Genomic DNA, 21,443 nt, shown 5'->3' on the forward strand with positions numbered 1-21,443 from the left:
GTAGAAAACTAGTTTGAGAAATACCTTGGATTTTTTATAGAGTCTTCACTCTGTTGGAGAAGCTGCTGCAACAAGAAACCTTCCTTCAGCTTCTTTGACACCTTCAAAGAGCCTCGACTAGCTCTGATACCACGTTGGAAATTTTTGATAATTCCAAACAAAAATGAACAAAACAGAGCAATACTCTATTTTAACACAGCAAAAACAGAAAAAAAAAAATCCCTTTGCTGAAACTGGTGTTTCAACAATGCAGTTTCGTCAGTTGCTGAATGCAGTGTTTCAGCAACGGTGTTTCAACAATGCTGAAACTCATGTATCAGCAACACTTTGTTTTGACGTCAAGACTATTTTCTTCTTACGGTGTATCAGCAACACTCTGTTTTGACGTCAAGACTATTTTTTGCTTACGGTGTATCAGCAACACACAAAAAAAACTTCTATTTATAAACAGTAAACCAACTGATACAAATTCGTCTTCCTCACATAGAGGGATTTTCACAATTTCTATTACAGAACATCTTCCTCTTAACAGAGGGATTCACCAATTTATACTGAAGAGCATCTTACTCTTAACAAAGGGATTCACCAATGACTATGCTGAAAAACATCTTCCTCTTGATAGAGGGATTCACCAAGGAACGCTTCAGTTCCACACAAATAGCATCCTCCTTCTAACAGAGGGATTCTCCAACATGCCTTCTTCAGAGGCACTTCAATCTGTGTCTTACATTCATTTAGCACATACGCACTGCAGCGTATTGCCTTTTGTTTTCTCAACAGAACAACTGCAAAGATTTCATGCTGCTGTGTTTTCTTTGCATTACATTTCACTTGCGCTATTGTGCATTCCCTTCCTATTGTTTTCATAATGGACAATAACCAAAACTTCACACTGCTGCGTGCTCCCCTTCATTAATTAAAATCGCACTGCTAGTGTGCCTCACTTTCATTTCAGATGCAAACAACAAAAATTGTGTTGCTGCATTTCTACCCTCTCTCACAGCAAACAATCACAAAACAATTTACATTCAAATATGCACTGTTGTGCATTTCACTATTCTGGAAGCATTTTTTTTCACGCTGCTGCGTGCTCTCTTGTGCTCTCTGTTTCATCTACACTGCTATGTCTACACATATATAGTGCAACAGGGGTCATAACAGTCCATCAACTGCTTCAACTCTCTGATAGAGTCTCTGCTGCAATCTGCTGCTCATAATGAATGAAATCTAATCTTTCTAACATTCTGCTATGCTTCTTGAGTCGGTTGTGTGGAAACCCATAGCTGATAAATGCTGCGGCCGGCTTGAGGCTGGTTCTTTTCACTTTCGGCCATTCTACTCTTTAATGCGGTTGTTTAGAAGTAATGGCATAGCGGTGGATCTGATCTTCCTCCTTCGGGAACACAAAAACAATTAAAGAGTGAAAAGACGATAATGGTGGTGGATTGTTTTTAAAAGTAAAATAGCTGCTGCTGTTCAACTGTTCACTGCAGTTGAAATTATAATTTCAACACTTATGCACATATATAATATAAGAGATTCGATTTTGTTTTGAATACGTAATTATTGTGTGCACAAATAATATTAGTTATTGTGTTTTTCTTTGAAAAGAACACGTTGTTTTTGTGCTTAGTTATGGTGAAGAGAATATATTGTTCTCGTATGATAAGATAGAAATAGTTATGGTGATTTCTTCTTAATACGTTGTTCATGTGCCCACAGATAGTATTATTACGGCGTTTTCTTTTGAAAAAAAACTTACTTCTTTTCGTGGACACATATAGCATTAACTATGGTGACCTTTTTCACAAAAATAGAATTAATCTTTTTCTTGTGCATAAAGGTAGAATCAAACTATTTGCTTTGTTATATTATTTTTGTGCTAATAGAATTTAACTAATAATGGAAAAAATATTGGTTAATTTTTATTATTTGCTTTGTTATATTATTCTTGTGCTAATAGAATTTAACTAATAATGGAAAAAATATTGCTTAATTTTTATTAAATCAAATAGTATATTTTAGGTAATAAATTATATTATATTACTCTAACAAGATTAACTGTATTTTATATAATTATTTTATATTGTTGTATTGGTGATAACAATAATGGTTTGGCATGAGAAGGAACCCAAAGATTGTTAACTACAATTTTGAAACAAGAAAATGTAACTTGGAAAACAATAGCATGGTTGTACATTTTTATTCCCGTGGTTTTGTATTTTGAATAAACACATTAAAAATATAATTTTGTATCTAGTAATTAAGGTGTTGCATGTGTTGAACAATTGTACTTTTGTACATGGTGATTCATGTAAAAAAAAGGAATGGAGATGACTTTTACTTTTATGCATTTGAAAGAAAGTGTTAAATAAAATAATATATAAAGAATGAAAGACTAATTTTTATTATGATATAAAAATAATAAGTGGTAGAGATTGAATAATTAGGCTTTGATAAATTGATATTTCATATAACATGATGTTAGCAATTGCAAAGAATCATTACTTATCCAAAGAATGTATTGATAGTTTCTAAAATAATCCCTGTTGCAACAATCAAAAGATGGATTATAACTAATACTATGGTAGGAAACAAGGTCATTATGCATAACTATTGTTACATGCAGAGTGAAGGATTGTCAAATCCAATTCACAAAGGGGTAAAAGTTACTGTAGGAAATAACCATGCCATGAAGACATTGTGCTCAAAGCACTATTGGGTAATGTGTTTGGGAAATATGACATCATGTTTGATGCAATAGCCTTTGGTTAATTACTTGAATTAAATATTATGTTTTTTTTGTAAAAATTCAACAATGAACAAATGATGGAATACCATGTTGCTATTGAGTGAGTTGAGTGAGGGCTGAACTTCTTCACAAAACATTTAATAAAATAAATGTTTTCTAGTTTTTCCCTTTGGGGTTTCCAAGGTATATCAGTGTTCATTTATGTGCTTGTCTATTTTTTTATCTTCATAACATTGCTACCTTGCATGACATTGGCAATTACAACATTCAATGTGTTATTAACAAGCCTGATTAAATGAAAAATGTTAGTGATTAAAAAATGTAGCAAAAAACATCATGTTAACAAGTTGCATTAATGGTGATTAATTTATGAGATTTTCTATTCCTTTTTTTCACTTAATGATTATTCCTTTACCCAAATAGCTACTCCATTTCTATGGTTACTTCATGCTATTATGGTAATTTTATCTTATGATGAGTTAAGGAGGTGATAGCCTACAAATGTTTGTAAAACTTGATACAAAATTATTTTGTACAAGGTATATTAAGGGATGTACGCTCCACCTCCTTCAACATCCTCCAACTTACATGGTCAATCTGAAGCATTCGGCTCTTCTCACAAAGGAGAGAACCCCTCTCCTCGAGGACACTCAAGATCACCATAAAAAATGGTCAAAGTTGATGGCCGTCCACAACTCTCTAGAATTCATGGAACACCCACCAAACTTGACCAAGGAGACCAGATTGAAGGGCACATCAAAGGTTGAGCCCTCCAAGAAACTGGAAAACTCTTACATGGGATAGGCTTACATTGAATTGAAGCACGAGTCCTTTGCTTCTGAAGGGACACAAAAGTCCATTCTTGTTCCTAGAGATGCAAGAGTAGGTTTGGAAGGAGAAATCCATCTCAACTAGGTCCCAAGGGAGACAAATCAACCAAATCAACCCAAATCTATCTAGGACAAGGCCTCCTTAGCATGACAAATCTATAGGATGCTTCTCTCTCAAAGATTCCCACTTGCCTGTTACTGTTGTTCTAGATCACCTAGTTTTTGATATGTTCATTTTGGTTTTCTTATCATATGGTTATGTCTCACACTTGAACTCACCAAGAGACCATTTGGTTTCCTAGTCATGGGAAAATGACTCTCTCCTTAGGTTTTCTATGTTTTTATGTACCACCATTAACACTCATACTTAAAGTTCTGAGGGAGACTCTCTCATTTTCCTTTCTACTTCATGTTTTGAGGGAGAATCTCTCATTTTCCATTCATGGGTAGATGACAAGGTTCTATTGTCTATATTTTTCTTTGGTACACAAACAACTCCAATTTATCAAGTTTGCAATCTATACACATTTCTGATAATATAAAAAAATTTAATTACTTGAAAAAAAATAATAAAAATTATCATGTTCGTTTAACTATATATATATATATATATATATATATATATATATATATATATTGCAATTTTGTTTTTATTAATAAAATTAGTAAATAATTTTTCCAATAAATAATCATAATATATTGACAAAATAAATTTAAATAATAATTACTCATAATCATATTTCAAAAGAGATGAATAATAAACATACCAGAATCTAATAAATTTAAATATAAAAATGTAAAATAAGTATAAAATATAAAATATAATTTTTAACTAAAATTTATTTAACCATATAAATTAAAATAATGATTCATATTTCTAATTATTTATTTAACTACACTTACCACGTTAAAAAATTTAATTAAAATATATTATGAAGCATATCAAAAGCGATATATGTGTTAATTTTGGATCAATTATAGATTCTAATAAATCAAATCTCTAGAAATGTAAAATATTATTCATGTTTTGTACTTAAAAAGATTTTTTTTTAATATAAATTTTTACTCCAATTTTATAATCAAAACCCAAACATAAAATAAATATATATTATTTGTAATACTAAATGTAATTGTAATTAATAAATTTTTAATTTAAAATAAGTATTTTTTAATTTCATTTATTAATATAATATATTTATTTGAGCACTAATTGTAATGAATAATTTTTTAATTTAAAATAAATGTTTTTAAATTTAATTTACTAATATAATTGGAGATTGAGATTTGATTATGATTATGGTTTAAATATTATAATAAGATAAACCTAAAACAAAATCTAAGATAAATGTGGATATGACCTTTTGGCGAAATATTTCTCTGACTTAAATATCTTCATTAGTAATTTTAAAATAAAAATTTAATTACATCATTTTTAAGAAACAAATATACATTTATTTAATGATTCTTTTAAATTTCAAAATTCTCTAGGATAGTTTGAATATTTTTAATTTACATATTTTAATTTTTAGTACATTTGTCTTCTCTATTATTATAACTTAAACCTTAAAATATTATTTTCCTTTTAGAAATTAATATAATTTTAATTTTAAGTAATTTTCTTTAATATTTATTTTTTAATAAATATCTTTAAGAAAATATAAACAGAACATTTAGTATATACTAATTATGTTAGATATATTTTTATCTAAATTTAATGCTGAATTTTTTAAAAATTAATGAAAAAAATACATTTTTTTGGATATTAATAATGAAGTTTATTTTTAAATTATTAAAAAGTAAAATTTGTAATTTATATATATATCTGGTTTTGATTCAAAGTCCAATTTAGAATTTGAAAAACAGTGTTACGTGGAATTTATTATCAGCCCGATCTTATAGCCTTTGTTATTCGCCAGAGGAACTTTATCACAAGCTTGAGGTAACCTCTCTGAGAGAGCCCTGTATAAAAGATTTTAGGGACAAAAACAATACTTGCTCACTTGAGAATCATGTCGTTTACACTGAGATGCGATGATCTTCGGGTAATATATATTATTTTATGCGAAAAAGTTGAGAATGGAAGTTATTTTGGAAAGTTATTCTTCTATTCAATATTAGAAACAGAGGTCGTTTCGGATAATATATATTATTTTATGTGAAAGAGTTGAGAATGGAAGTTATTTTGGAAAGTTATTTATGAACTAGAATGGTTGGTTGGAAACGCTTAGGTTAAATTATATCAATGTGATTTCTTCTAAAAATGTTTTCAAATAATCAAATGGATTACACAATCTTGAGTTTGAATATATATATTAAATTAATAATTCATATATATAATATTATATGTGAAAATTTCATAAATTAAATTAATAATTCATATTTGTAATATTTAGGTGAGAATTTGTCACAACTCCACGGTAATATACCAAATAAAAAAAAATTATGGTAAACCTTTATTTACATAACCCTCCATAATTCGACCATAGACTAACTATATACACATATATACAGTTCGTTTATTAAAGCACTAATCGTGCTGCTATGATTACACATATATATAATTACCAATCTCTTAACTTAAGGTTTTCCACTTGGCTTATGGTTTATGAATCATTGGCGACTTTCATAATAAGGTTGAGGTCAACGGTGATCATGCCCATCGGCTTACTTCTCCGATCTATTTCCGGTGCCAGGTGTGAACGGAAAACTAAATGGCTTCACCTACCTTGGCCAGGTGGCTAACACCATGCAGAGGCCATGTGAAGTCTTGGGGAAATCGCCGGGTTCGCGCGCCAGACCGCCATTCAGATGGACGGTGAGGATCACTTGCACAGATCTAAGGGTTAATATTGCTTCAGGGTTTAGCGGGTTCCATATATACCACCGAGTCGCTTATTCCAGGTTTATTTGCACCTGGAGGAGAGGCCCAACCCTTGCTCCATTCAGCGGCTCCATCCCTGCACCATATGCCAGGTCTCGGCAAGCTAGCTCAGGTATCTAATGACTTCAGACCTCCGATTCATCGTTTTCCCTTCGACTGTCAATTGTTAAATATAAATACAGTGCGCTGATTCGTCGGGGTTTCATATTTCTGGTTAATGCATTCACGGTTAATTCCAATGTTTTTCTCATGTGCAGGTAGATGTTTCTCATCCCTCCTACCATTCAGGGAAGAAGTGATACAGCCGAGGCATCCTCAGGTATTTATTCTCTCACAAAATGTTACAGAGCATTGGTTAGATACGATAGGCGGAAGTTAAACTGGATGATTTTCATGTATTGATTCTCTCGGCCTGAGGGGTTCCTCATGGCATTCTCCTATGTATTGTCTCAGGGTTCCTTTCTTCGGCTAAACCCTGGTTAGGATGCGCGGTCGGCTTTCCCCATGCCGGTACCTGCGTCTTCTCTGGTTTACAGTTTTATGTTGTATTTATTTGGCACTACTTGGGTATATTTGTTAAGGGTTCACGGCCTCCCTTACCGGAACCAAATCGAGTCAACTCAAGACGGGATATTTACCCCTTTCATTTTCTCTTATTCTCAAGAATGTTTAACTATGTTTACTCTGTATTTATGAGAGACCATGAGTCCATCTCGGCTCGCTGAACATTTTAATGAACAGGCTGTCATTATACCCTTCAGGGGTTTATTTATCTCATTGTTAATATATGAATATCTCCTTTTTCCTGTTGAATACGATGTACATGTTTTTTTTTTCATTTGGTTAATTTGTATCAACAGCTTGTTTTTCGCTATGCATATGAACTTGTTTCCAATGGTTTGAGCTCGTCTTGTTTAAGGTTATTTCATTCCTATGTTTAACAGAGCCGAGACATAATCCTTCCGAGGGTTTCGTCTCCAATAACCCTAAGTTAACTCGTCAATGTATGGCTATATATTGTGGTTAAGCGGCCGTTTCCACAACAGTTCTGTGACATCATGTTAATGTTATTATCTGTTGTATTCTGCGTTGATACAGTGGTAGTCTTTACTTGTTTCGTATACATATCGAGGCCAAACCCTAGGTACAGGGCCCGATGGTTTCACTTTGAAACGGCCTCACTTTATACTATGAACAGCACTTAATGTTTCAATATGCTTCTCGGCTGTTATAGAAATACGACTACTCTATGTGTCATTCTGTTGTTTTCCATAATCATTCTATTGTTATATTTGTACAGAAACCCTCTCGCTGTTGAATAGTATAATACATTTCCACTGCGCACTCACGTACTCTGCATACAGTTATGGTCTTTCAAGACCATTGTAATGTTTCTATACAGATACGCTTCGGCTTCCATACAGTAATGAGCATCAGTTTCTATACAATTAACATGCATCGCTTTTTATACAGTTAGCATGCATCGTTTTCTTTACAGTTATCATGCATCATTCTTTTTACAGTTATCATGCATCATTCTTTTACAGATATCATGCATTGTTCTCTTTACCGTTATCATGCATCGTTTTCTTATAGAAATCATGCATTGTTCTCTTTACAGTTATCATGCATCGTTTTCTTACAGATATCATGCATTGTTCTCTTTACAGTTATCATGCATCGTCTTCTTTACAGTTACCATGCAAGAATGTAGCAGATAATCTCTATTTGTCTTCAGTAGCCAGTTCTAGGCACTCTTAGAAACTGTTTAAGATATTATATGTATACTGTTCCATCTAGTTAGCAACAGAACTTCAGGTGCAACTATACTTTCCTTCTATACACCCAGCATACTAATACAGAAATCTAATTCTGGTGAATAACGCATACCTGGTCTATTAGGCACCAGAGTTATCGCTCGAGAAGTTCACCTGCAATTTACATACTTGCTCTTATCCACCCAACCATGAGATCCATCGATACGTTGGATTCTCCCCCTGAGCTGTCTTGCAGGCCTGCAGCCCTCAACAAGACTCATGCACTGTTGTGCTAGGGTTATCTGGTCCTTACCAGCCTTAACCCTCCTTTTCTTTCTCTTTTCTTTTTCCTCGAATTTCTCTCTCCCTCTCTGTCACAACAGACCAGGGGTTTCCCTCCCAGGACTTTTCCTGGTTGAAGGGTTAGTTTGTTTTTCAATTTTATAACTGTTTCTTTTCTTTAGAAATCCTCCCTTAGGAGACTGCCAGCATTTTTCCAAAATATCTTCCATTTCATAAATAAAATAATATCATTTAACACAGTAATTAACAGTTCACATTAGTTTCTTACCATAGTAACTTTCATAATTACATGTTTTACGGGGTCATCACATCTTCCCCCCTGGGATTGGACATCATCCCGATGTCTATTCCCTTTAAATAAGTCCGGGTAAACTTTCCTCATAAGTTCCTCGTCTTCCCAAGTAGCCTCCTCAGGCCCATAGTGCTGCCACAGCACTTTAATTTGGGTAATAACCCGTTTCCGCAGCCGCACTTCTCTCTGGTCGAGAATGCTCTGTGGTTCGACCAGAACCTCGCCTTCCGGTTCGACCTGCAGACAATCAATATTTTTAATCAGTTTACATTAAATATATCCACATGTTCAAAACAACGGGATTAACTCTTACCCGAACATCTTGCCATTTGATCACATGTTTAGGATCGTATACATATTTCTTTAGAACAGAAACGTGGAAAACGTTGTGAATTCTAATATGGCTTGGCAAGGCGAGTTGGTAAGCCACCGGCCCCACTCTAGCCAAGATCTGAAAAGGTCCAAAGTACCGAGGAGCCAGCTTAGCACATCCGCTCCATTGCAGTGTGCTTCTTCTGGCTTGGATCCTCACAAACACATGGTCACCAACCTGATATTCTTTAAACCTTCTTTTCTTGTTCGCAAAACTTTTCTGCCTGTCCTGTGCAGCCTTCAAGTTGGCACGCACCCTTTTCACCATGTCTTCCATTTCTTTAAGCATTTCCGGACCCAAACTCAGCTTATCCTCAGGTCCACCCCAACTTGAGGGTGTGCGGCATTTTCGCCCATACAGAACCTCAAAGGGGCTTAACTGTGTCGAGGTATGATATCCATTGTTATATGCGAATTCAACCAAATGTAAATACTCTTCCCATTGGTTTGGTTTCATCATCACACACGCTCTCAACATATCTTCCAACACTTGATTTACTCGCTCGGTTTGACCATCGGTCTGCGGGTGGTAGGCTGTGCTAAAGTTCAGCTGTGTTCCTAACTCAGCGAACAACGTCCTCCAAAAGGTGGATGTGAACTTTACATCCCGGTCTGAAATGATTACTTTCGGTAGCCCATGCAGTCTGAATACATTCTGCATAAAAAGGTGAGCAATTTGCACCGCCTTATAAGTGGACTTCACGGGTATGAAGTGTGCCGCTTTACTCAACTTATCAACCACCACCATGACAGAATCATGGTTTTTCTTCGTTCGTGGCAGACCGGTTATAAAATCCATGGAAATGGTTTCCCATTTCCATTCTGGAATAGGCAAAGGTTGCAATAGCCCAGCCGGATGCTGATGTTCTGCCTTAATCTGCTGGCACTCTAAACACTTTTCCAAATACTCAACCACTTGCTTCTTCATTCTGGGCCAGAAATATTCCTTCCTAAGTGCAGTGACCATCTTTTGGTACCCTGGATGGCCAGTGTAGTGGCTGGTATGGAACTCATCCAAAATCAGGTTCTTAAGGTCATTTGAATCAGGTACATATAATCTTTTATTAAAATACAGCATGCCAGCACTGTCCAGTGTATATCCTTGCTGTAATTTTTCATTAACTGATTGTTGTACCTGCTGTTTTAACTGTTGGTATTCAGCATCCTGATTTGATGCTAATTTAATCTGCTCAAACAGAGAGTTTCGCCACTTGCTGACTGAAAGTTCACACAAACACTGCACCTTTCGACTCAATGCATCAGCCACCCGGTTCTCTTTGCCTTTTAAGTGCTTAATCTCGAAGTCGAATCCACTTAGGAAATCTGCCCAACGACCTTGTCTTGCATTCAAGGTAGGTTGACTGAAATAATTGGTCAAGCTGTGGTGATCTGTCAACAACAGAAATTTCCTCCCCAAGAGGTAATGTCGCCACATTTTCAGCGCATGAATAACAACTGTTAATTCTAGATCGTAAGCAGAATATTTCTGCTCATGATCTTTTAATTTTCTTGATTCATACGCAATTACTTTCCCTTCCTGCATTAATACTCCTCCTACACCCTCTTTACTTGCATCAGTACACACAACGTAATCCTTATTAGGATCAGCTATACTCAAGATGGGTGTAGTGGTGAGTAGGTGCTTCAACCAATCAAAGCTCTGTTGACATTCCGTTGTCCACTTAAACGCCTTTCCCTTTTTCTGCAAAGAAGTGATAGGGTAGGCTATCCTTGAGAAACCTTCCACAAACCTTCGATAATAGCCAGCTAGTCCCATAAAGGATCTGATATCAGCTACATCCTTGGGTATGGGCCATTCCATGATAGTCTTTATTTTCTCAGGATCTACCGCAATTCCTTCTTTAGTAATCACATGGCCCAAATATTGAATTTCCTCCTTGAAAAAGTCACACTTACTAAACTTGGCATATAGCTGATGTTCACGAAGAGTTTGCAACACCATTCTCAGGTGCTCTTCGTGTTCCTCATAGGAACGGGAATATATCAGAATATCATCGATAAATATCAGCACGAATTTGTCCAAAAACCTATGAAACACGTTGTTCATCAAACACATAAAGGTGGCGGGTGCATTGGTCAAGCCAAAGGGCAGCACCACAAATTCGTAATGCCCGTAGCGTGTTCTGAAAGCGGTTTTGGCAATGTCCTCTTCTTTAATTCTGATCTGATGATAACCAGATCGCAAATCGATCTTGGAGAATACCTTTGCTCCCTTCACTTGATCAAAGAGTTTGTCTATCCGAGGCAAGGGGTATTTGTTTTTGATAGTGAGCTTGTTTAGCTGACGATAGTCTATACACATACAAAGAGTTCCATCTTTCTTTTTGACAAATAATACTGGAGCTCCCCACGGTGACATGCTGGGGCGGATATAATTCTTATCCAGCAACTCTCGTAGTTGCATTTTTAATTCTGTCAACTCGGGTACGCTCATCCGGTATGGTGTCCGCGACACCGGGGCTGCCCCAGGTGTTAACTCTATTGTAAAGTCTATATCCCTTTTTGGAGGCAGTCCTGGTACCTCTTCCGGAAAAAAATCCACAAATTCCTGTACTACCGGAATATTGTCCAATGCAGATGTTTTGTCCTTCTGGTTTGCATAACCAACTTGGATAGCATAAATCTGACACTTCTTCCTGAGACATTTAGCTAGCTGGGAAGCAGTGATAGGCCGGATCTGTACAGGGTGTTTAATTCCCTGCAATTCTTGCTGCTGTCCCAAGTCATCCTTGTAATAAATGGTTTTGGTCTTGCAGTTTACCAACGACCAATGCTTTTCTAGCCAATCCATACCAATCAGGATGTCATAGGATCCCAATGGGAGCACATTCAGGTCTGCTGTAATTGGTTGTCCAGCTATGCTGAAAGAGCAGTTACCAACTTTGGCTAAGACTCGTCTCTTAGCTCCCGTGGCTAGTTGTACCAGCCATGGACTCCTGAACTTTTCAGAAGGTAACTTACACTGTTCTACTATTTTTGGACTAACATAACTCAACGTAGCTCCTGGGTCTATAAGAACAGCTATAGAAAGGTTTGAAATTTTACCTTCAAACTCCACCATGGTCGGTTGGTATTCCGCTTGACGGTCATCCAAGGCTGCGTTGATTCTTGGTACGCTGTGCGCCACTTCCCCAACAGTCGATGCTTCTTGGATCTGAGATATTTGGTCCACTCCTTTACGCTGAGGGCAGTTCTTAACATAATGCGGTCCTCCACAACCCCAACATTGAACTGGAGGTCGGGTTATTCCTTCAAGGTCGGACCTGGCAGGTGGTTCACTGATTCTGCTCTCACTTGGTTTAGTCCGAAAGGTACTCTTTGTTATATTCCTGCCAATCTGTCCCTTACCAGCACCCTTGCTGCCATTACCACGACTTCCCTTGTTATTACCAGCAATTCTATTGCTTTTTCTTTCATTCCACCTTTTATTTGAAATGTCTCCTTTCTGCTTGTTTTGCTGATAACAGATTCTTGCCTTACGAATCGCCTCATCCATTGTCCTGGGATTATCAAACTCAATGCGTTCTCTTATATAGGCTGGTAAGCTGCTCACAAATCTCTGCACTTTGGCCTTCTCCTCCTTGATATATGGCACATAGCGAAGCAGGGAAGTGAAGCGGTTAATGAACTCGTCCATGGACTGTTGTCCCAGTCGTAAATCATGGAATTCCCATGCCTTCTCATCATAGAAACGCTCGGTTAGATATCTCTCCTTGAAGTATTTCTAAAACTTTTCCCAGGTTATGTTCTGCTCACTTACTCCTTTTACAATTTTAATTTCTTCCCACCACAGGGTTGCTTTGCCCTGTAGCTGGAAGATGGCCAGCCACGCCTTCAGATTCTGATCATACTCATACAGCTGGAAATACTTATTAATGTTAATTAACCAAGCCTCTACCGCTTCTTCCTGCTCTCCATCAAAATGTGGAGGTTTAATTTTCCGGAATTCTCCCTGTAATTCCATTTTCTGTCTCTTTGAAGTCTGTTGCTCTAATACATTGTCAGAATGGTCCTCCTTCTCCTCTGAGATTTCAGGTGCATAATTCCGTTCTTCAGTTGCCCTTTGTTGTTCTGCACTGGGATTGGCTAATGGTGGATTTTGTCTGTCTGACAGACTCTTTAATATTCTTTCCTGTTCCACTGTCAAACGCGCGTTGTCTTCTCGCAATCGTGCCATCTCTCTTTTCAGTTCTTGAATAGTTTCGAGTATCGCCAGATTGGTACTGCGTGTCTCCGCACCAAGCTGTACCCACAGCTTTGGATTTTCCCGAGGAATGCTGTCAGCTCCTTGCATTTCCTCCATCTTATTGTTGACTGTTAACGGATTGTTGTTTCTGTATTTATCTCCTAATTAATAAACAGAAAAACAGTTAGCTGAATTAATTCCTTCTCAAATAGGAACTATATGATAATCTTCCATGCAGCTGGATCTTATTGCTCCAGAGGCCACAGTTTTGAAACCTCTGCTCTGATACCACATTGTCACAACTCCACGGTAATATACCAAATAATTTTTTTTTTATGGTAAACCTTTATTTACATAATCCTCCATAAATTCGATCATAGACTAACTATATACACATATATACAGTTCGTTTATTAAAGCACTAATCGTGCTGCTATGATTACACATATATATAATTACCAATCTCTTAACTTAAGGTTTTCCACTTGGCTTATGGTTTATGAATCATTGGCGACTTTCATAATAAGGTTGAGGTCAACGGTGATCATGCCCATCGGCTTACTTCTCCGATCTATTTCCGGTGCTAGGTGTGAACGGAAAACTAAATGGCTTCACCTACCTTGGCCAGGTGGCTAACACCGTGCAGAGGCCATGTGAAGTCTTGGGGAAATCGCCGGGTTCGTGCGCCAGACCGCCATTTAGATGGACGGTGAGGATCATTTGCACAGATCTAAGGGTTAATATTGCTTCAGGGTTTAGCGCGTTCCATATATACCACCGAGTCGCTTATTCCGGGTTTATTTGCACCTGGAGGAGAGGCCGAACCCTTGCTCCATTCAGCGGCTCCATCCCTGCACCATATGCCAGGTCTCGGCAAGCTAGCTCAGGTATCTAATGACTGCAGACCGCTGATTCATCGTTTTCCCTTCGACTGTCAATTGTTAAATATAAATACAGTGCGCTGATTCGTCAGGGTTTCATATTTCTGGTTAATGCATTCACGGTTAATTCCAATGTTTTTCTCATGTGCAGGTAGATGTTTCTCATCCCTCCTACCATTCAGGGAAGAAGTGATACAGCCGAGGCATCCTCAGGTATTTATTCTCTCACAAAATGTTACAGAGCATTGGTTAGATACGATAGGCGGAAGTTAAACTGGATGATTTTCATGTATCGATTCTCTCGGCCTGAGGGGTTCCTCATGGCATTCTCCTATGTATTGTCTCAGGGTTCCTTTCTTCGGCTAAACCCTGGTTAGGATGCGCGGTCGGCTTTCCCCATGCCAGTACCTGCGTCTTCTCTGGTTTACAGTTTTATGTTGTACTTATTTGGCACTACTTGGGTATATTTGTTAAGGGTTCACGGCCTCCCTTACCAGAACCAAATCGAGTCAACTCAAGACGGGATATTTACCCCTTTCATTTTCTCTTATTCTCAAGAATGTTTAACTATGTTTACTCTGTATTTATGAGAGACCACGAGTCCATCTCGGCTCGCTGAACATTTTAATGAACAGGCTGTCGTTATACCCTTCAGGGGTTTATTTATCTCATTGTTAATATATGAATATCTCCTTTTTCCTGTTGAATACGATGTACATGTTTTTTTCATTTGGTTAATTTGTATCAACAGCTTGTTTTTCGCTATGCATATGAACTTGTTTCCAATGGTTTGAGCTCGTCTTGTTAAGGTTATTTCATTCCTCTGTTTAACAGAGCCGAGACATAATCCTTCCGAGGGTTTCGTCTCCAATAACCCTAAGTTAACTTGTCAATGTATGGCTGTATACGGCGGTTAAGCGGCCGTTTCCACAGCAGTTCTGTGACATCATGTTAATGTTATTATCTGTTGTATTCTGCGTTGATACAGTGGTAGTCTTTACTTGTTTCTTATACATATCGAGGCCAAACCCTAGGTACAGGGCCCGATGGTTTCACTTTGAAACGGCCTCACTTTATACTATGAACTGTACTTAATGTTTCAATATACTCTTCGGCTGTTATAGAAATACGACTGGTTTATATGTCGTTCTGATGTTTTCCATAATCATTATACTGTTATATTTGTACAGAAACCCTCTCGCTGTTGAATAGTATAATACATTTCCACTACGCACTCACGTGCTCTGCATATGGTTATGATCTTTCAGGATCATTGTAACGTTTCTATGCTTCGACTTTCCATACAGTAACGAGCATTAGTTTCTATATAATTACATGCATCACTTTTATACAGTTAGCATGCATCGTTTCCTTTACAGTTAGCCTGCATCATTCTTTTTACAGTTATCATGCATCATTCTTTTACAGATATCATGCATTGTTCTCTTTACCGTTATCATGCATCGTTTTCTTACAGAAATCATGCATTGTTCTCTTTACAGTTATCATGCATCGTTTTCTTACAGATATCATGCATTGTTCTCTTTACAGTTATCATGCATCGTCTTCTTTACAGTTACAATGCAAGAATGTAGCGGATAATCTCTATTTGTCTTCAGTAGCCAGTTCTAAGCACTCTTAGAAACTGTTTAAAATATTATATGTATACTTTTCCATCTAGTTAGCAACAGAACTTCAGGTGCAACTATACTTTCCTTCTATACACCCAGCATACTAATACAGAAATCTAATTCTGGTGAATAACTCATACCTGGTCTATTAGGCACCAGAGTTATCGCTCCAGAAGTTCACCTGCAATTTACATACTTGCTCTTATCCACCCAACCATGAGATCCATCGATACGTTGGATTCTCCCCCCGAGCTGTCTTGCAGGCCTGCAGCCCTCAACAAGACTCATGCACTGTTGTGCTAGGGTTATCTGGTCCTTACCAGACTTAACCCTCCTTTTCTTTCTCTTTTCTTTTTCCTCGAATTTCTCTCTCCCTCTCTGTCACAATAGACCAGGGGTTTCCCTCCCAAGACTTTTCCTGGCTGAAGGGTTAGTTTGTTTTTCAGTTTTATAACTGTTTCTTTTCTTTAGAAATCCTCCCTTAGGAGACTGCCAGCATTTTTCCAAAATATCTTCCATTTCATAAATAAAATAATATCATTTAACACAGTAATTAACAGTTCACATTAGTTTCTTACCATAGTAACTTTCATAATTACATGTTTTACGGGGTCATCACAGAATTTCATATTTTAACTTTTAATAAGTATATAATTTTTTTTTTGAAATCATTTATTTATCTATATATGTATCTAATGTATCTATTAGTATTATATATATTATATTAAAAGGTTAAATTAAAAATAAGTAAATTATAAGCTATATCAAAGAAAAAAAAGATATGTATATAATTATATGTATTATGAGTATTTTATTATAAATAATATTATTAAGAACTAGTCTAGATCTATTTTAATTTTGAATTTGTAAGTCTCGTAAAGAATTTTTAATCCATGAGTCTTGTAAAGAATTAAATCTCGAGAAATTTAATCCCTCGAGTCTCTCTAAACATTTGGTGAATCCGGAATTATCATAAATGTAGGTTAATTTTAACACTAATTATAATTTTAATGTGTGAAACAGTTAAAATAAAATTAAGTCCTATTATTTGAAATTTATAAGAGAGTAAACATAAAACAAAATCTGTTAATTTGGTCTGTATTGAAATATTCTTATGACTTACATACTTTAATTAAGATTTCTTAAATAAAAAAATAATTTCACCAATCATAACTCTCTCTCTCTCTCTCTCTCTCTCTCTCTATATATATATATATATATATATATATATATATATATATATATATATATATATATATATATATATATATATATATATATATATATATATATATATATATATTATTTTGGTATAATTTGAATATTGTTAATTTACATATTATTATAAGTACAAAAGTTGGGCTTTTGTACTTGATGATGCATTTAAAAGTAAAATATTGGTGATGACTTTTACTTTTATGCAAGTTCAAGACAGTGTTACATGAAAAGATTTATAAAGAATATAAGATTATTAGTGATTATGACATAAAAATGATACTTAGTAGAGATTGAATATTTGATTTTCGATTAACTTTTATTCCAGATAATCAAGATGTCAAATTTTTGATGATGATAGCGATTGCAGGAAAGAATGGATTGAGAGCTTCTAAACTTAATCCCTATTGCAATAATTGAAAGATGGATTATGACCAATACTATGGAAGGAAATAAGGTCATTATGCATAACTATTGTTACATGCAGAGTGAAGGATATTCAAATGCAAGTTACAGAGGGTAACTTACCATAGGAAATAACCATGCCACAAAGACATTATACTCAAAGAACTATTGGCTGATGTGTTTGGGAAATATGACATTCGTGTTTAAAGTAATATGACCTCTGGCTAATTATACTTGAATTAAAAATAACGTTTTTTTTTTCTTTGTAAAAATTCAACAATGGAAAATGGATGGAACCCATTGTTTCCATTTAGTGAGAGTTGAACTCCTTCATGAAACTTCTAATAAAATTAATGTTTCTTGGTTTTTCCCTTCGGGGTTTCCAGGGTATATCGGTGTCCATCTATGTGTTTGCCTATTTTGTTATCTTGATAAGATTGTTGCCTTTCATGACGCTGGAAACTTCATCATTCAATGTGTTATTAGCAAGCTTGATTAAATTAACAATGTTAATGATGCAAAGTTGGAGTAGAAAGCATTATGTTAACAAGTTGCATTAATGGTTATTACTTTATGATATTTTATATTTCTTTTCTAAGGTTTCTTCATTTAATAATTATCATTTACACAAATATCTGCTCTATTTCTATGGTTAATTCATGTTATTATGGTAATTTTATCTGATGATGAGTTAAGTAGTGATATGCCATTACTAGGATTTTACAAGTGTTTGTAAAACTTGATTAAAAATATATAATCTTGTGTATTTTGTACAAGATATACTAAAGGGATGTTAAAAGTGGTAACAAATCAAAGGTTGTAACACTAAAACCTGTAGGGTTCAATAAGATCAAGAAAGATTAATGGTATGACATTATTAGATAAATCTAAGGTATGATACTCACAAAATTACCCTGCAATATATGCATTACACTGCAGTTAACATGAAATGCATAAATTCCTAATGTCTGCATGAAGAATAATGATGCTTATGATATTTGAGTCCTTACAATTGATAAAAGTGAGTTAGAAATTATGTCGTATTGATTATAATTCAATTATTGATAATTTGGATCACTAACATGGTGAATAGAGATAGTGTGGATTAACTACCAAATTTTGTATTCATACTCTTATGATAATGTGTAATGGTGAATTAAAAGGAACTTCTTGGGATTGTAATGCATTGCTTATGATATTGAGAAAATAATGAATGCATGCATTTCTTTGTCAATAAAGAAACTAGTGTGATAGTGAAAATAATGTAGAAATGTAGGGGTTGTCTTGAATGTTGATGATATCATACTATAATGTGGAAGAAAAAAAATATGAAAGAAACCCATTGAATGTCGATTGAATTTACAATATTTTGGTGACCTGGTTTGTTTAGTATATTGCAATAAGTTATTAGAATATGCATCATTCAAATTTTTGTTGAAGATTATTGGTAAGTTGTAAATAATTTGATAATGGCAACTCATTCTTAGATTATTGATTTAATGGTAACAATACATTGTTTGAATTTGAGTTTGTTATTTCTTTATAAATTTCTACCAGTATTTATTATGGACACTCAATTACTAAGGGAAAATGAGTGTTCTTGTATAAGTAAAGCTTTTGATAGGATTTTATGCATATTAAGATAGTATGCAAGAAACTATGATGGCTACAAAAGTAGACATTTGTTTAACAATTCGTAAGAATGGCTATAAATTCTTGAATGCTTTAAAAGAATTTAGATCATGATAGTAGTAGTACCTCACAAAGTTATTGATTTAATAGAAATGCATTATTATGTCAATAATTAAAATTGAAAGGAAAAGGGTTATGGCCTTTCATATGAACATGCATAAATTATCACTAGTGTGATAAGGGAAGAAAATATTATTTGAATGTCTAATAATGTATTATATGAATAATGGAAATGCATGAGACTAAATCGATTATGTATGTTCTAAAAATTTAATGATAGGACTAGTAATAACTAGGTGTTGTTTATTACATTAACTACTCAAACTTCGAACATGACAATGCAATTCTACAAGTTAATGTTTCAATGAGGGTATTATTATGAATGAGTTTGTATACATCATGCATCTAAAAAAAAATATTGCATTTTTCGTCCCTTTTGAAATGCATCAAGTCTACTTGAATATTGTAAATGGCATTATATATTAAACCTAATCAGTTAAGTCCATTATGTTGTAGAATTGTGGTGTCTTCATTGTCATTTCTAAACAAAAATATGGATGGCATTATAAATCTATTGGAATTACTGATTTATTTAACCAAGAATAATCTAAGTGTATGACTTCAATTTAGTAATGTTGCATAATGACTTATGGTGGAAGCATGTGCAAGAAAATGAAATATCATTTTGCATCAATTAGAATTGTAGTGGATGGTAATCTATTTGACCTTTTCCACGAACTCAAAAAACCTTAGCGAAGTAACGGCAGAAAGAGGAGAGGGATTCAGGCAAGGGTTCGGTTGAGGCTGAGGCGATTGAGGCTGGGGGGATAGTCATGGTGGATGCCAAGGACCTCGAAGGGATGAAGAAGAAAAGTGGATACCCGTGACAAAGCTCAGTCTCTTGGTAAAAAAAGGAAAATTATGTTCCCTCAAGCAAATCTATCTCTTCACGTTGGTCGTTGAGGAGCACCAGATCGGAGAGACCATGTTGGGTCCCCAGTTGAAGGATGAGGTGAGGAAGATCATATCTAGACAAAAGCAGATGAGGGAAGGGCAGGGGACTCGATTCAAGGTCTTCATTATCATGGGGGGATGACAATGGCCATGTCAGGATTAGCGTTAAGTGCAGCAAAGCAATGGCCACGACCATCTACAAAGCCATTATTTTGGCCAAGATTTCTGTTATTCCTGTGAGGAGGGGTTATTGGGGTAACAAGATAGGAAAACCCCACACCGTACTAGTTAAGGTCACTAGTAAATGTGACCCCGAAACATATAGAATGGTGCTCACTCCTAGAGGTGATGGGATCGTGTTTACTTGCATGCCTAAGAAGGTTCTGCAATTTGCTGGAATCGAAGATGTGTTCACCTCCTCGCGTTGGTCGACCAAAACTCTCGGAAATTTTGTTAAGGTCGTCAAGATGCTAGAGGAGTACCCACAAACTACAGTGCTTTATGGAGACATTGAAGTTGCATGGTCCTGCATGACCTAGAGGACCACTAACCCTCCTTCCTTGGTAACTTCTAATCGCTTTCAAATTTTTATTAAAACCCCTTCAGGGAAGTCTTCCATGATTTGGGTTTTTGCAATAGACTACGTTATGAACCTGAAGAATATCATCACCCAATAAATTGGCTACCCGGTTGGACTACAACAACTGTTATATGCGGGTAGAACCCTACAAGATCCCAGATCCATTTTGGATTACAAAATTATGTCAGAATCTACTATAACACTCAACCTGAGGCTGTGAGGTGGTGCGGCAACTTTCAGTTCAACAAAAAAAATAGAAGGAGGCAGTGGCACGAGCACAAAAATAAAAAACAACACAGATCCACAACAGAAGCACTAAAATGGAGGAATATCCTTCAAGAACATCGTATAAGGGGGGGGACTCCTACAACGGTCCCAAAGTAAGATGGAACAGAACCCAGTCCATACATTGTGGAGTAGCTAAATTATATACCAGAACTAAATATAGATATACCAGAAACCGATGAGGCATGTATTAATTTTGAATCACACGCCATCATTTATTGATTCAACTGTTTCTAGCCAAAACCTTTTGAACTTTTCCATTGGATATTGACAAACCGGACTCTACATTGTGAGATCCACCTCTGTTCCAAGGGGTTTTCATTGTCAAATTCCATTCAATAGAGATTAGGGACATTGTGCTACAGGAGGGACCATGGTTTTGGGGATCTACAAGCATTTTCATCAC

The 21,443-nt window shown here is 35.6% G+C and overlaps 1 pseudogene; it reads left to right on the plus strand.

Annotated features, from left to right (window-relative positions):
* Positions 1-12,843: 12,843 nt before the first annotated feature.
* Positions 12,844-20,711, plus strand: LOC149231324 (uncharacterized; annotated as a pseudogene).
* Positions 20,712-21,443: the final 732 nt, after the last annotated feature.

This window comes from Pinus tabuliformis, chromosome J (assembly GCF_031772625.1).
Source record: "Pinus tabuliformis cultivar Carrire ecotype Pingquan chromosome J, CPIR1, whole genome shotgun sequence".
Classification (NCBI taxonomy): Eukaryota; Viridiplantae; Streptophyta; class Pinopsida; order Pinales; family Pinaceae; genus Pinus; species Pinus tabuliformis.